This window comes from Ambystoma mexicanum, chromosome 2q (genome assembly GCF_040938575.1).
Source record: "Ambystoma mexicanum isolate Mex_15411 chromosome 2q, UKY_AmexF1_1, whole genome shotgun sequence".
Classification (NCBI taxonomy): Eukaryota; Metazoa; Chordata; class Amphibia; order Caudata; family Ambystomatidae; genus Ambystoma; species Ambystoma mexicanum.
Window position 1 is genome coordinate 1,461,813,371 of NC_090924.1, and position 14,294 is coordinate 1,461,827,664.

At 53.5% G+C, this 14,294-nt stretch overlaps 1 protein-coding gene across 2 annotated transcripts in view; it reads right to left on the reverse strand.

Moving 5' to 3' along the window:
* Window positions 1-514: 514 nt before the first annotated feature.
* LOC138570265 (uncharacterized) overlaps window positions 515-14,294 on the reverse strand; it is a 326,232-nt gene continuing 312,452 nt past the window's right edge. For both annotated transcript variants that reach the window (XM_069649033.1, XM_069649032.1), the window contains one exon: window positions 515-966. The gene's annotated coding sequence lies outside the window, so the exon portion shown is untranslated. The remainder of the gene's footprint in view (window positions 967-14,294) is intronic.

The window sequence follows — 14,294 nt, forward strand, 5'->3', positions numbered from 1 at the left end:
CCAAAAAGAGGCCCTTTGTTCTGTCAGTGGGCACCACTGGTCATAAACCTAACGCATCTGGGAGTTTGCAAGCCAAAGGGGCGGTGGACGGAGGGGTGACGGGTACCCATCTGTGTGGCACAGTGAACAGGACCAGCACTCGCCTGAATGAGAGAATGTTGCCATCTAAAGACTCTTCCTGGGAACAGATTTAAAAGACGTAAGGATGGGATGATGGCTCTTCTGCTGTGCAAGGAACTCCCAGCAGTCAAGTGCTTCCCCAGTATGGACAGTCTATGTGGTACCAACACATCCTTGGGGCAGGCCACTCGTGTAAGATAATGGCCCATTAACTTCATGCTTCCATTGGCCAGAGTTAATACAGGTTGCTCACTGATCACAACCATCTGCTGAGTGCACCACGGATCCTAATGCCGTGCAACATCACAGGGGCTGCCTGCCCACCCCCCGCGCTAGATCTGGAAGTCACATGACACAAACCGGCACCATTCATACAATGAATACAATGAAACAGTTAGAGTAAGAATGCAAAAGTGTTAGAGAAAAATAAAATCAATAAATATGTACAAATGTACAAGGCCTTACACAGCCTATAACCTCTCTCGTGGTTAACCTATGGTAACAGGTAATCCTGGGGATTCTCAGGTCTAAAGTTAGTCTCTGTGGCCAGCTGCTTCTCCAGCAAGTCCTTGGGAGTGCAACCTTTTTCCCAAAATGTTTGCTGTCTGAGTGCCCCACCCACATTGTCTCTGTCCATCTGGCATGCATTGGATCTTCTTTCCGCCACTTCTTCCATCTTCCTCCTGATTGGATCCATCCAGCACACACCCCCCGTTGGCACAGCACCCTCTACTGGGCCCTAATGGCCATCAGCGGCCCTCTGCACCCTAATGGGGGAAAGTGAACGAACTCTTCCAGATGTTGGTGTGATTGCTTGCAGGTCTCGCGCAATGTCTCCCACAGCATCTTATGGAGAAGAAGAAAAAAGGAATGTTACCAAGGACAGCACCTTCTGTGATACTTACACAAGTGAGTCACACCATATGCCACATTCACAAGAAGGAGATGGCACCAATTACAGGTCACACAGATACCAATGCCAGCCTAACCTACTGCATGAAAGGGCCCAGCTAGAGACCAAAGAAGGGTCGAACCCTACATATGGAAGTATGGCAGAAATGACTATGGCCAACTCGCAGATTATCTAGGGTCATTATTAAGGCATCCCCGATTCCTTAACACTCACAGAACTGCTGATATCGCATTTGAATACATCCAGACTGATGGGAATGTCCTGCAGGACCCAGAGACAGCGAGAATCAGAAAGCAAGCATGCGGAGGCCACTGGTTCCTGGCTCATTAGAGCTTTTCCCTCCAGGTTTCTAATATAAAGACACCATGCTGGGCGCTAGACGTTATGCTTCTCGAGGCAAACATTCTCAAGTGCACCCCCACAGCGTTCCGATCCCCAAACCACACAGTCACAGATTAGGGCCCCCTCCATCTACTGTATCTACTCGCCCTCCCTCAGTCTTGCCTTCATTTTTCTGCTATCCCACTTTCGTCTTCCTTTTCTCACCTGCCTTCTATCCCACTTAACTACCATCCTTGACACTGCCCCTACACATTCCTTGCAGTTCCTAGGATCCTTCCAGCTGCCCAGATGTCCTCAGTCTGGAAGAACACAATGACTTCCCTCTCGGTAATGTTCTTTATGATGGATGTTGGTGCCACAGATTGCTCATCTATGATAATCCTATCCCAGCGCAGCTGCTCTATGGAAACTTATTGGCCAGGGGCACAGATCTGTGCCGCTTTGCATCCGCCCGACACTTCTATGCGCTGCAGGCTGGATAGAACTCTGAGGAAGTACATATAACCGCGCCCTCAGTTCCACCCTTTTTCTCCCTCGTACTCTGAAGCTGAGGGACTGTAGAACTGATGTGTACTAGCTTCTTGCAAGGGGGGCAGGTAGGGAGGACGATGGGGAAAGCGTGGAAGGAACATCCATCAGAAAGAACATTACACAGAGGCAAGTCATTTGTTCTTCTCACAGTTTCTTTCCTCCCATGGATTCCTCCTCTATGATAGACTCCCAATGCAGCAGGGGAAGGAAGCAAGGACACCACCTACACCAGAAAACTCTGGAGAATTGACCAGCCAAAACTGGCATCCTGGTCCGCAAGGGAATCCAAGCATTAAGGCTTAGCAAACGTGTGCAAAGGAGCCACGTTGCAGCCTGGCAGATGTCCAGGACAGGGACACCTCTCTGCAGAGCAGAGGTAATGCAGAGAATGAACCACCTCGACAAGGTCTGTTTGGTGACAGCCCTGCCAGCACGAGACCCAGCGTAACCCACAAAATGCTGGTCATCTTTCCTAGTCTCTCTAATTCGAGAGCCAAAGAATTGTTGGGGCATGCACCAGTTCAGCCAATGGGATCATCCCTCTGCCTTGGAAGGGCGAGGCAGAGGAAAAAAAAAAAAAAAAACACAGGAAGATGGATCTCCTCAGAAAGATGGAAATCCGAGACCACTTCATCGGAAAGGAGGGCCTCAATCTCTAAGTCACCTTCCCTTTGGAAAAAAAACAAATGTGGAGGTAAAAGAGAGCACCCACTGGTCACCCTTTTCACAGATGTGATGGCAACCAGGAAAATCACCTAAAGGGTGAACAATGGAATAGAACAGGAATGAAAGAGCTCAAACGGAGTGCCCATAAGAAATTCAAATCCCACGCCGGGACTACAAACACGCACCTGCTCCAAGAAAACCAACAAAACAAATAGATTGGGCGTTCTCCCAACATACACTATATGCATGCTGTGTAGGAGCCTGCCCCCCTTCTTCCGCCCACACAGCGCCATGTGAATGTTCTCGTCAGTGGGCACCAGCAGCGCATGTCAGACAATGTAGCTTTCATGGTTCAGGTAAACATTAGCAGGACATGAGAGAAGCAGAGCCGTATGGATTACAAAAAGGTGGTCCGTTTTAGAGGTGAAACATAGTTTTACTTCCCTACAAAAATACCCCCATTGGAAAATACACATTCTTGCATTACTCCATAAGAAATCATTTTACCTACACCTTAAAAAAATAGGCAGTGAAATACTCCTACCTCCAAATCTTATCCGGAGCACTAAAGGGGGTGCAGGGGGGGGGAGAAATGAATAAAAGATTCACCTCTGCTGTCCCTCCTCTGAGAAGATATAACACTAATAGTGAGGGCAAGAGAGGACCTGTCCCTCTCAAGAGGGGAGCGGGGTAATGCCTGCCGCCCCTTCTGCAAATGAATTCAGCAAATATTTATACACCACCTCCATGATTTCCACGAAATACTCAGTCTCGAAATCTACCACCAGTTCTTGCATAACCAGAATAGTGAATGCTGGTCCTTGCATTTCCTCTCTCCAGCAAACTACGGAAGTGCACACTCAAGTGTTCCATTGTGACAGAACGCCATCTGTGGGAGTACTATAGCTGTTTATTTTTATTTAATAAACTGGTGCAGGTAATTCAGGCTCTGAAGGGGAGTTCTGCTAATCTGAATCACCTTCATAAAGGCTTCATTCCAAATAACCACGGTGGACACACGTGGCCCTGCGGGAACAGTGCCATGACAACACCCAACAGTTCACACGTGCAATTCTGCACGCATCCTGCTGCAGCCCAAAGTGCCATCGGTGGGTGGTTGCCTTTGTCATAAAATGTACCTTTTTCACAAACTGTGTGCCCTGTGGTTGATAAATGTCTGGTTTGACATGGTGACTGCAGAGATCACACAGCTATACAGCTACAAGCCATTGATGTTATTTTGACTGTGCCTCATGATCTGTGGCTCTTTCATAGCGTGGGTCTCTGTGGATTACGATATCTGGACTAGGTTTCACCCATAAACATATGGTTGTAGCAGGAAGCCCTCCTTTCGATGCCCCTGAGAATGTTGTTTGCCTTGCGCTAGAGAGTGTGTGTTGCCTTCCTCTACTGGGGAGGTTAGGTGTGAACAGATCTTCAAATGCAGTCTGACAGGGCACAAAGGGCACTGCTAACCAGGATGCGCGTTACCAGAGACATTTTTTAGTAGAAATACAGCTTAAGGGGGCAATGTTAGGGTATCGTGTGAGGGTGCTACAGATTAAAAAGCTTCCCATCTCCCAAGGTTCTGCAGACAGAGCAGCACAGGTATGACATCACAGGGCGAGGGAGATGTGTCACAGTAGCTCTGCTTCGAGCCCTTACAGAAGGCTGGAGGTGAACCAATCGGCAGCTGTGGCCTTTTGTCTATATAAGATGGGGGTGAGGGTGACCCTCTATTTAGTGGATTCATCTTAGGTCCTCACGCACACCCTACCTGAAGTCTCCTCCCAGGGGCTCGTGGAAGGCAGCGACTACCTGATCCTGACTCCGGGGGTGGTATTAGCCGGGAGGATCACCTGGGAGGGGCCAGGTCCCCAAGGGAATGGGAGGACTCCTTTGGGAGGAAGGCTGGATTTGTCTTCCTCAGAGGAGGAAGAATCTGTGATGCTGCAATATGTGAGGGCGCGCTGTCGGAAGCAGCTTTTCTTTTCTAAAGCAAATTATCCTGATGGCGCTGGAAACTGTTACAACAAGCCATCTATTGGGAATAAAAATCCCCCTTCCAAAATCACATCCATCTACCTAGGTAACAACTCCTATGATCTTGGTTTAACTACAATTTATTTTATCAACAAAAATGAAATATTTTGTATTGTAGTAACTAAGTTTTAGGAATTCTTCTATGTAACAAACTCATCTATTCTTTAATTAATTGTAATGTTTAGAAATATTAATAAAAATGATTTAACATAAAAAAACTCCTATGATCAACAGGAGAAGGGTAAACACTAATCTCTATATTTTGACATCTTAGAAGCTGAAAACTCTACATTTCCTCTAAAGCAAAAACCTATCCTTAAAACACCCTCTTAAAAAAGGTAATTAGGGTAGAGAGGAATTTTCTACTCGTATTACCATTAATAAAAGTATGTGTAACATTGGAGACTTCAAGTCCCACAATGCCCAAAGTACTGGGACGAAGAAGAAGGGTGCGCAGAGACATTTCTGCAAGGTACTGGTTAATAAAACACTGCCTCGGGTGCAAGCCAGAGATAGTAGCAGGGAGATTGAGTGGCTGCTGCAACTCCACAATGCAGCTGTATCTGAAGGTGAAGGGAGGTGCCGGAGTCGCTGCAGTTTGCAGTACGGACGCCGGCTCTGAGGGGGTCTATTCCTTCTGAGACTTTGGTTGCAGAGATCATGCAGCGAGAAACGTTATTTTTGAAAAGCCTTCCCATTGAAGAACTTGGTTGCAGAGTGTTAGGCAGACTCCTAGGCAGTGCCCTTAGAGACCACTACACACAATTAAGACGACAAGTGGTAATACAAGTTCACCTTTGGTACAAGCCTGTACTACTATGTTAAAGTGGTAGCAGTAGCGGAGCAGCCAGACCTATCTCAAGAGTAAATGAGCAGTAGTAGAGATTACACAAAGGAACCACAATTACTGTGACTCAAGCAAACACTGACTCAAGGTTTTTGGTTAAAAAGTAAAAGTACATTTATTTTAAACTATCTGTTCACAAAACACTTCACTTCTATTAAATTAAAACCACACTTCAAATACACTACACACAACCAATTTTCCTTGTGCAGAACAACTCAAGTTAAGTACCTTAGGATTTGACAGACCGGTGTTATGAAACAAAGACGTTACCGGGAATACATATGCGATCACTTTTGACAGTAATGACAGTTCGGTTTTACTAAAGATACGCGTACCCGCAGGAAGAAATGTTACCGGAGTTAAAACACACTTAGCACCAGAGAGTTGGGGAAAAAAATCATAGGCAATACTTTCGTCAAGGCAGACAGAATCAGGGAACACTTTCTAACAAGAAGATAAGTCAATAGGCCTGCGCCAGTGTCCAATGGAACAGGGTTCCTGTTGTCGAGGATCAGACAGTCAGACAGTTCACGATTCAAGGTTGCCAGGAGTACTTAGATGTTGTCAGAAGAGGAGGCAAAGTTATAAGAGGGAAGGAAGAAAAGGACAAGCCTTTTGTGAGAAAAAAAGTGGTTCACCCTAGTTCCTTGAAGTCGGACACAGTACCTTATTCTTTGAAGAAGCTGGTGCCACAGCACTTGTTCCTGGTAGTTTCCTGCAGACTCACGGTTCCTGGAGCTTCAGTCGTGGGGATAAGAAGGAGGATGCCTGGAGTAATCTGCACTACCCAGGGATGAGGCCAGCAGCAGAGACGGTGAATAAAAGGTGCTCTCCTTTAAAACAGGAGAGGCTCTTCAGATGGCTATCCGGACCACTACAGCTGTGTGCAGCGATTTCGACCACGAAGAGGATCCTCTGGCTGTGGAAGATAAGCTGGTTGACCCCACCAGGCTCAAGGGAAGAAGACTTCGGACTGGATCTTCTCTGAGTTGTTGAAGGGCAGATGGCTCAGGACTGCAGCAGGGCTTCACCAGGACGGGGTAGTTGCAGCAGCCGTCGTTCTCTCCGCTTCTCTTCAGATCCTTGTAGTTCCAGTGCTGACTCTCTGACTTCTAGCCCAAGAGACCTGCCTTTTATGCGAAAATCCCCCATTCACAAAGCCTGGCTCTCTATCACACAGCAGGGGGGTGTCCAGGCCGGACAACCACCTCAGCTAATCAACACAAAGTGCGACTTGGGTCTCCATGGAGACCCTGTGCAGGGGGTGACTACACCCCTCCCTCATATTCAGCTCACCTAGACACCCAGGCGCCAAGAGGAGGGCTTCTTGGCAGAAGCCCGCCAAAAGACGGTGAACAAAGAAGGCAAACCTGGTTTGCTGCGTAGAGTAAAACACAAGAAGGACTTTAACAAAAAGAAATGGCGAGTAAACCCGACCAGAGCCGAAATAAAAAATATTTGGGCAAGCAGGTTTAAGTTCAAGGCTACCACAATAGCCTTGAAAAATACCACATTTATGTAATATTCAATGAAAAAACTTTGTTAAAGAGACGTTATGGTTCCAAGTAAAACCGAAAACCCCCTGAAATTCGCCAGTTATAGTAAGCTAAGCAACCATAACTTGCGCCACCAATGTGCATTGCTAAGACTAACACCCAGGACATCAAAGATGACATCACAAATTTTACTGAATTTCATCGGTTTTTATTAGTGCAACGTAACCATAACGTCCTTTTCAATAGATGAAGACCACTAGCATCCTAGGTCCTCAAAGTGGGAACCCCGGGTGGTATAAAAAAAGATTTTTCTTCCCATTTACAAGATGGCCACCATGGAAAGGGGAGGCGGGGTGTATAAAGAGAACACAACAGGGCATCAGCGGGGGTGGGGGGAACAGGGGAGACACGGGGCATGAACGGGGTGGGGGGAACAGGGGAGACACGGGCATGAACAGGGGGTGGGGGAACAGCAGGTAGACACGGGGCATGAGCGGGGTGGGGGGAACAGGGGAGACACGGGGCATGAGCGGGGGGTGTGGGGGAACAGGGGAGACATGAGGCATGAGCGGGGGGTGGGGGGCACAGGGGAGACACTGGGCATGAGCGGGGGAACAGGGGACACATGGGGTGTGAGCGGGGGTGGGGGGGAACGGGAGGGAGACACAGGGCATGAACGGGGGTGGGGGGGAACAGGGGAGACATGGGGCATGAACAGGGGGTGGGGAAACAGGGGAGACAGGGGGCATGAGCGGGGGGTGGGGGGGATGGGAGGGAGACAGGGCATGAGCGGGGGGTGGGGGGAACAGGGGAGACACGGGGCATGGGGGAAAGGAGGGAGACACAGCATGAGCGGGGGGTACAGGAGGGAGACACGGGGCATGAGCGGGGGGTGGGGGGAAAGGGGAAAAGGAGGGAGGCACGGGGAATGAGCGGGGGGCGGGGGGAACAGGGGAGACACGGGACATGAGCGGAGGGTGGGGGGAAAAGGTGGGAGACACAGGGCATGAGCGGGGGGTGGGGGGAAAAGGAGGGAGACCCAGGGCATGAGCAGGGGGTGGGGGAAAGTCAGGTAGACACGGGGCATGAGCGGGGGGTGGGAGGGGAAAGGAGGGAGACACGGGGCATGAGCGGGGGATGGGGGGAAAGGAGGGAGACACGGGGCATGAGCAGGGGAAAGGGGGGAAAAGGAGGGAGACATGGGGCAGGGGTGGGGGAACAGGGGAGGCACGGGGCATGAGCGGGGGTTGGGGGGGAAAGGAGGGAGACACGGGGCATGAGCGGGGGTGGGGGGGAAAGGAGGGAGACACGGGGCATGAGTGGGGGAAAGGGGGAAAAGGAGGGAGACAGGGCAGGGGGGAACAGGGGAGGCACGTGGCATGAGCGGGGGTGGGGGGAAGGAGGGAGACACGGGGCATGAGCGGGGGGTGGGCGGTACAGGAGGAAGACACAGGGCATGAGCGGGGTTCGTGGGGGGGGAAGGAGGGAGACACGGGGCATGAGCAGGGTGGTGGTGGGAACAGGGGAGACACGGGGCATGAGGCATGAGCGGGGGAAAGGAGGGAGACATGGGGCATGAGCGGGGCGTGGGGGGAAGGAGGGAGACACGGGGCATGAGCGGGGGTGGGGGGAAAAGGAGGGAGACACGGGGCATGAGCGGGGGGTGGGTGGGGGGAACGTCAGGTAGACACGGGGCATGAGCGGGGGAAACGGGAGGGAGACACTGAGCATAAGTGGGTGGTGGGGGGGAAAGGAGGGAGACCTGGGGCATGAGCGTGGGGTGGAGAGAAAAGGAGGGAGACACGGGGCATGAGCAGGTGGTGGGGGGGAACAGGGGAGACACGGGGCATGAGCGGGGGTGGGGGGGAAAAGGAGGGAGACACGGGGCATGAGCGAGGGGTGGGGGAAAAGGAGGGAGACACGGGACCTGAGCAGGGGGTGGGGGGAATGGGAGGGAGACACAGGACATGAGCAGGGGGTGGGGGGAACGGAGGGAGACACGGGGCATGAGCAGGGGGTGGGGGGGAATGGGGAGACACAGGCATGAGCGTAGTGGGGGAACGGAGGATGACACGGGCATGAGCTTACTGTGCAGGCGGCAGATCCTGCTCCTCGGCTCTCCGCAGGCCACAGTGTGGCGATGGCGTGAGCGGGGGGGGCAGAAGAGAGACATGGGGCATGAGCGGGGGTGGGGGGGCAGGAGGGAGACACAGGGCATGAGCGAGGGGTGGGGGGAATGGGAGGGAGACACGGGACATGAGCAGGGGGTGGGGGAACGGGAGGGAGACACAGGGCATGAGCAGGGGATGGGGGGAACAGAGGGAGACACGGGGCATGAGCGGGGGTGCGGGGAACAGGGGAGACACGGGGCATGAGCGGGGGTGGGGGGAACGGGAGGGAGACACGGGGCATGAGCGTGGGGTGGTGGGGGAACATCAGGGAGACGCGGGGGTGAGGGGGGATCGTGAGGGAGACACGGGGCATGAGCGGGGGGTGCAGGGGGAAAAGGGGAGACACGGGCTTGAGCGTGGTGGGGGAACGGAGGATGACACGGGCATGAGCTTACTGTGCAGGCGGCAGATCCTGCTCCTCGGCTCTCCGCAGGCCACAGTGTGGCGATGGCGTGAGCGGGGGGGACAGAAGAGAGACATGGGGCATGAGCGGGGGTGGGGGGGCAGGAGGGAGACACAGGGCATGAGCGGGGATGGGGGACATGCAGGAGACACGGGGCATGAGCAGGGTGTGGGGGGAACGGGAGGAAGACACGGGCATGAGCAGGGTGGGGGAACAGGAGGAAGACACGGGGCATGAGCGGGGGTGGTGGGAACAGGGGAGACACGGGGCATGAGGCATGAGCGGGGGAAAGGAGGGAGACACGGGGCATGAGCGGGGCGTGGGGGTGAAGGAGGGAGACAGGGCATGAGCGGGGGTGGGGGGAAAAGGAGGGAGACACGGGGCATGAGCGGGGGTGGGTGGGGGGAACGTCAGGTAGACACGGGACATGAGCGGGGGAAACGGGAGGGAGACACTGAGCATGAGTGGGTGGTGGGGGGGAAAGGAGGGAGACCCGGGCCATGAGCGTGGGGTGGAGAGAAAAGGAGGGAGACACGGGGCATGAGCAGGGGGGGTGGCGGGAAGGGGAGGGAGACACAGGGCATGAGCAGGGGGTGGGGGAACGGAGGGAGACACGGGGCATGAGCGGGGGGTGGGGGGAACAGGGGAGACACAGGCATGAGCGTGGTGGGGGAACGGAGGATGACACGGGCATGAGCTTACTGTGCAGGCGGCAGATCCTGCTCCTCGGCTCTCCGCAGGCCACAGTGTGGCGATGGCATGAGCGGGGGGGGCAGAAGAGAGACATGGGGCATGAGCGGGGTTGGGGGGGCAGGAGGGAGACACAGGGCATGAGCGAGGTGTGGGGGGAATGGGAGGGAGACACGGGACATGAGCAGGGGGTGGGAGGAACAGAGGGAGACACGGGGCATGAGCGGGGGTGGGGGGAACGGGAGGGAGACACGGGGCATGAGCGGGGGTGGGGGGAACGGGAGGGAGACACGGGGCATGAGCGTGGGTGGTGGGGGAACGTCAGGGAGACACGGGGCAGGGGGGAACAGGGGAGGCACGTGGCATGAGCGGGGTGGGGGGAAGGAGGGAGACACGGGGCATGAGCGGGGGGTGGGGGGTACAGGAGGAAGACACGGGGCATGAGCGGGGTTCGTGGGGGGGGAGGAGGGAGACACGGGGCATGAGCGGGGGGGTGGGAACAGGGGAGACACGGGGCATGAGGCATGAGCGGGGGAAAGGAGGGAGACACGGGGCATGAGCGGGGGGAAGGAGGGAGACACGGGGCATGAGCGGGGGTGGGGGGAAAAGGAGGGAGACACGGGGCATGAGCAGGGGGTGGGTGGGGGGAACGTCAGGTAGACACGGGGCATGAGCGGGGGAAACGGGAGGGAGACAATGAGCATGAGTGGGTGGTGGGGGGAAAGGAGGGAGACCTGGGGCATGAGCGTGGGGTGGAGAGAAAAGGAGGGAGACACGGGGCATGAGCAGGGGGTGGGGGGGAACAGGGGAGACACGGGGCATGAGCGGGGGTGGGGGGAAAAGGAGGGAGACACGGGGCATGAGCAGGGGGTGGGGGGAACGGGAGGGAGACACAGGGCATGAGCAGGGGGTGGGGGGAACGGAGGGAGACACGGGGCATGAGCAGGGGGTGGGGGGAACGGGAGGGAGACACAGGGCATGAGCGTGGGTGGTGGGGGAACATCAGGGAGACACGGGGCATGAGCGGGGGGTGAGGGGGGATCGTGAGGGAGACACAGGGCATGAGCGGGGGTGGGGGGGAAAAGGGGAGACACGGGCATGAGCGTGGTGGGGGAACGGAAGATGACACGGGCATGAGCTTACTGTGCAGGCGGCAGATCCTGCTCCTCGGCTCTCCGCAGGCCACAGTGTGGCGATGGCGTGAGCGGGGGGGACAGAAGAGAGACATGGGGCATGAGCGGGGGTGGGGGGGCAGGAGGGAGACACAGGGCATGAGCGGGGATGGGGGACAGGCGGGAGACGCGGGGCATGAGCGGGGTGTGGGGGGAACGGGAGTAAGACACGGGAATGAGCGGGGTGGGGGAACAGGAGGAAGACACGGGGCATGAGCTTACTATGGAGGCAGCAGATCCCGCTCCTCGGCTCTCATGCAAACGATAAACAAAGATCGCGGGCATCTTTCAAAATACGACACACTGCACGCTTCACCACAGCCAATGGGAGAGCACGTCACATGTCCGCAGACATCACGCAAGCCGCTTGCCCAATCCCTGTCCTGTCTGCAGAGCGAACAGGGAAGTGTGTCCGCGAAGCGGACACAGATATCACTAATTTTTTTCACTTACATTTTTGACATTTTAAAAAAAAACTACTGGATGGATTTACACCAAATAAATAAAAGCACGCTTTCGGGACCAAGCCGCCACTCCTGCCGCAAATTTGGTCTAAATCCGTCCAGCGGTCTGGGCTGTAGGCATGAGCAAAGTTTTTTCCCATTATGTCTATGGGAATAAAATAAGTTTTGTGACCCCCCCTATAACTGTGCACCCCCAGACCAAACCTCACCAAACTTTGCAGAAACATTCAGAGTGGGCCATATACTTTTTTGCAAAGTTTGGTGAGGATTCGTCCAGGGGGAGCAAAGTTATAAGCCGCCCAAAAAGTGCTCTTCCTATGGAAACAACAACTTAACCATAACTACATGGCCACTACCGTGGCCATGTAATTAATAATCGCGGTAGAAAAGTAAGGGTAGATACCACTGCCACCAGCCAAGTCTAACTGTTAAAAGAGCAAAACAAAGCTCAGAGAGGCACAGACAAAAAGGGGTAGGGATTAACCCTTTCCAATACTCCATGTAAGATGTGGTGTACTGTGTATGTAGTTTTAAAGTGACTATATAAAGTTAATGGCAACTTTACATGTTTCTGGGGAACAGTAGTCAGCCCCAGAAAATTGAGTCTGTGGGAAGTCTAAAAGACAATCCTGTGTCACTGCACTGAAGGTGCTGTGTAACACACAAAAAGTGGGTCTCATGGAGTGGTGTTCTCTATAGCACAAGATCACACAAACAGTCGAAGTACACATGGCAAAACATATGTAAGAGTGGGAAAAAACTCACACTCTTACTAAGTGGAAACAAATAAACTCCAGAAATCCAGCAAAGCTGCTGGGGGACTCACTAGGTGAGGGAAATTAGCCATAAATGAGAATTCTCCCTAACACAGAGGTAGCATGGCGGGGAGCGCAAGTTGAGAAGCTTTCCCCATGGTAAGGCAGGCTTGGTTAGCAGGCGAGCACCAGACAGCCTTTGGAGCAAGGAACTCTCCTTGTCCGACTACCACGGGCCGGGGGAAGACCGAGCGAGGCAGGGGACCTCATAAGCTACACCCTCTTGTTAGCAGAGACTAGATGCTACTTTTACACTCATTCGCACCAGCTAAGAACCCCACCACGGGGATAACGGGGATAACGTTAACAGAACCCAAATTCAATGATGGCACCTCAGGATATCAAGCAGCTTGTGACATGTACAAGGGTCACCCACCATAAGTCGTGTTTGCATGGCACCACCTTCCTTTAGGGGCAGTAGCACTTTGACCAACTTTCAAATGAATGAGCCCTCCCAGAGGGCGTATCCAACTCCTGCACTGGCGAAGCCCACGAGCGCCATCACAAAATCTCTCCAACACACGTTACCTGCATCCTGGCCACCACAGTTCCTCAGCTTTGTGCGAGTCACTGAACAGTTCTCCGCAATGGACCAAAGTCAGACCTTACGCTACACCTTTCTCATTCGGATTCCCCCTCTTTTTCCTCAAAGGAAGTCGGCAATGTAGTTCTTTCTTCATCATGTCTGATGTTGTCCAGCTGTCCAGAGCAGGAACTGTCTGACCAGAGCACAGAATCACTGACTACATGGACCTAAATTGTGAAGCCGAAAGTGAACTCAGGAGCTCTCAAAGTTGTCCCTGAGAGAAATCGAGTACTGTGGGTGAATTAAGCATGTTTCTAGCCCTCCAGCGCCACTGGGTTTAATGGTCCCAAAGTTCTACCCATAACTCTTCCTTGGCTAACTGTGATAGGTGAAATTCAGGTGAAGTAAGGTCGTGGGATTGGGAGAGGACTTCCTTAGAACTTTGCTTCCTTTTTAACTCTTAAAACAAGAAACTACCTGTTGGTTTTGCCAACACTTGTTCAGCATGCATAAAAGACTCCTTGCTCTGTGCAGAGGATTCAATCAGGGCTTGGACCTGAGGGTAACTAGGCCCCATCGCTTCTACCAAGGGAAGGACTAGTTCAGGGCCTTATTTTGTGGCTGTGTATTGTGTTTAACGATTAGCTATCACTGTGTTCGATATTCTGATCTTACTGCGTTTACAAGTAAAAAGTTTCTGCTCTGTGGCCAGAGCGCCCCAAAGAGAATGAGCGTTGTGTGTGCTTCACTGAACCCGTAACCACTCATTTCCTAAGCCTTACTGTTCAGTCACTCACCTTGATAGTGTTCGGCTCGACAGTGTGCCTCATTACGAGGCTGGTGGTAGCCGCTGCCACCGGTATCCATTTTTTTCCCCTGCACCCGCATATGGGCAATTACTGGGTCATGCCGAGTTTGGTGGACCCGGTAATTGCCCATTCGTGGGTTCCGGTAATAAGGGACTCTCCATCCCCATTCGGCCCCCCAGGTCTGAATGGGTAAGGTGGTAGCACTGGTACCGTTAATAATGGTACCGGTGCTACAGTCCTGTTCTGCTCGGGGGTGCCGATACGGCCATCAGGTCAGACCTGGTGG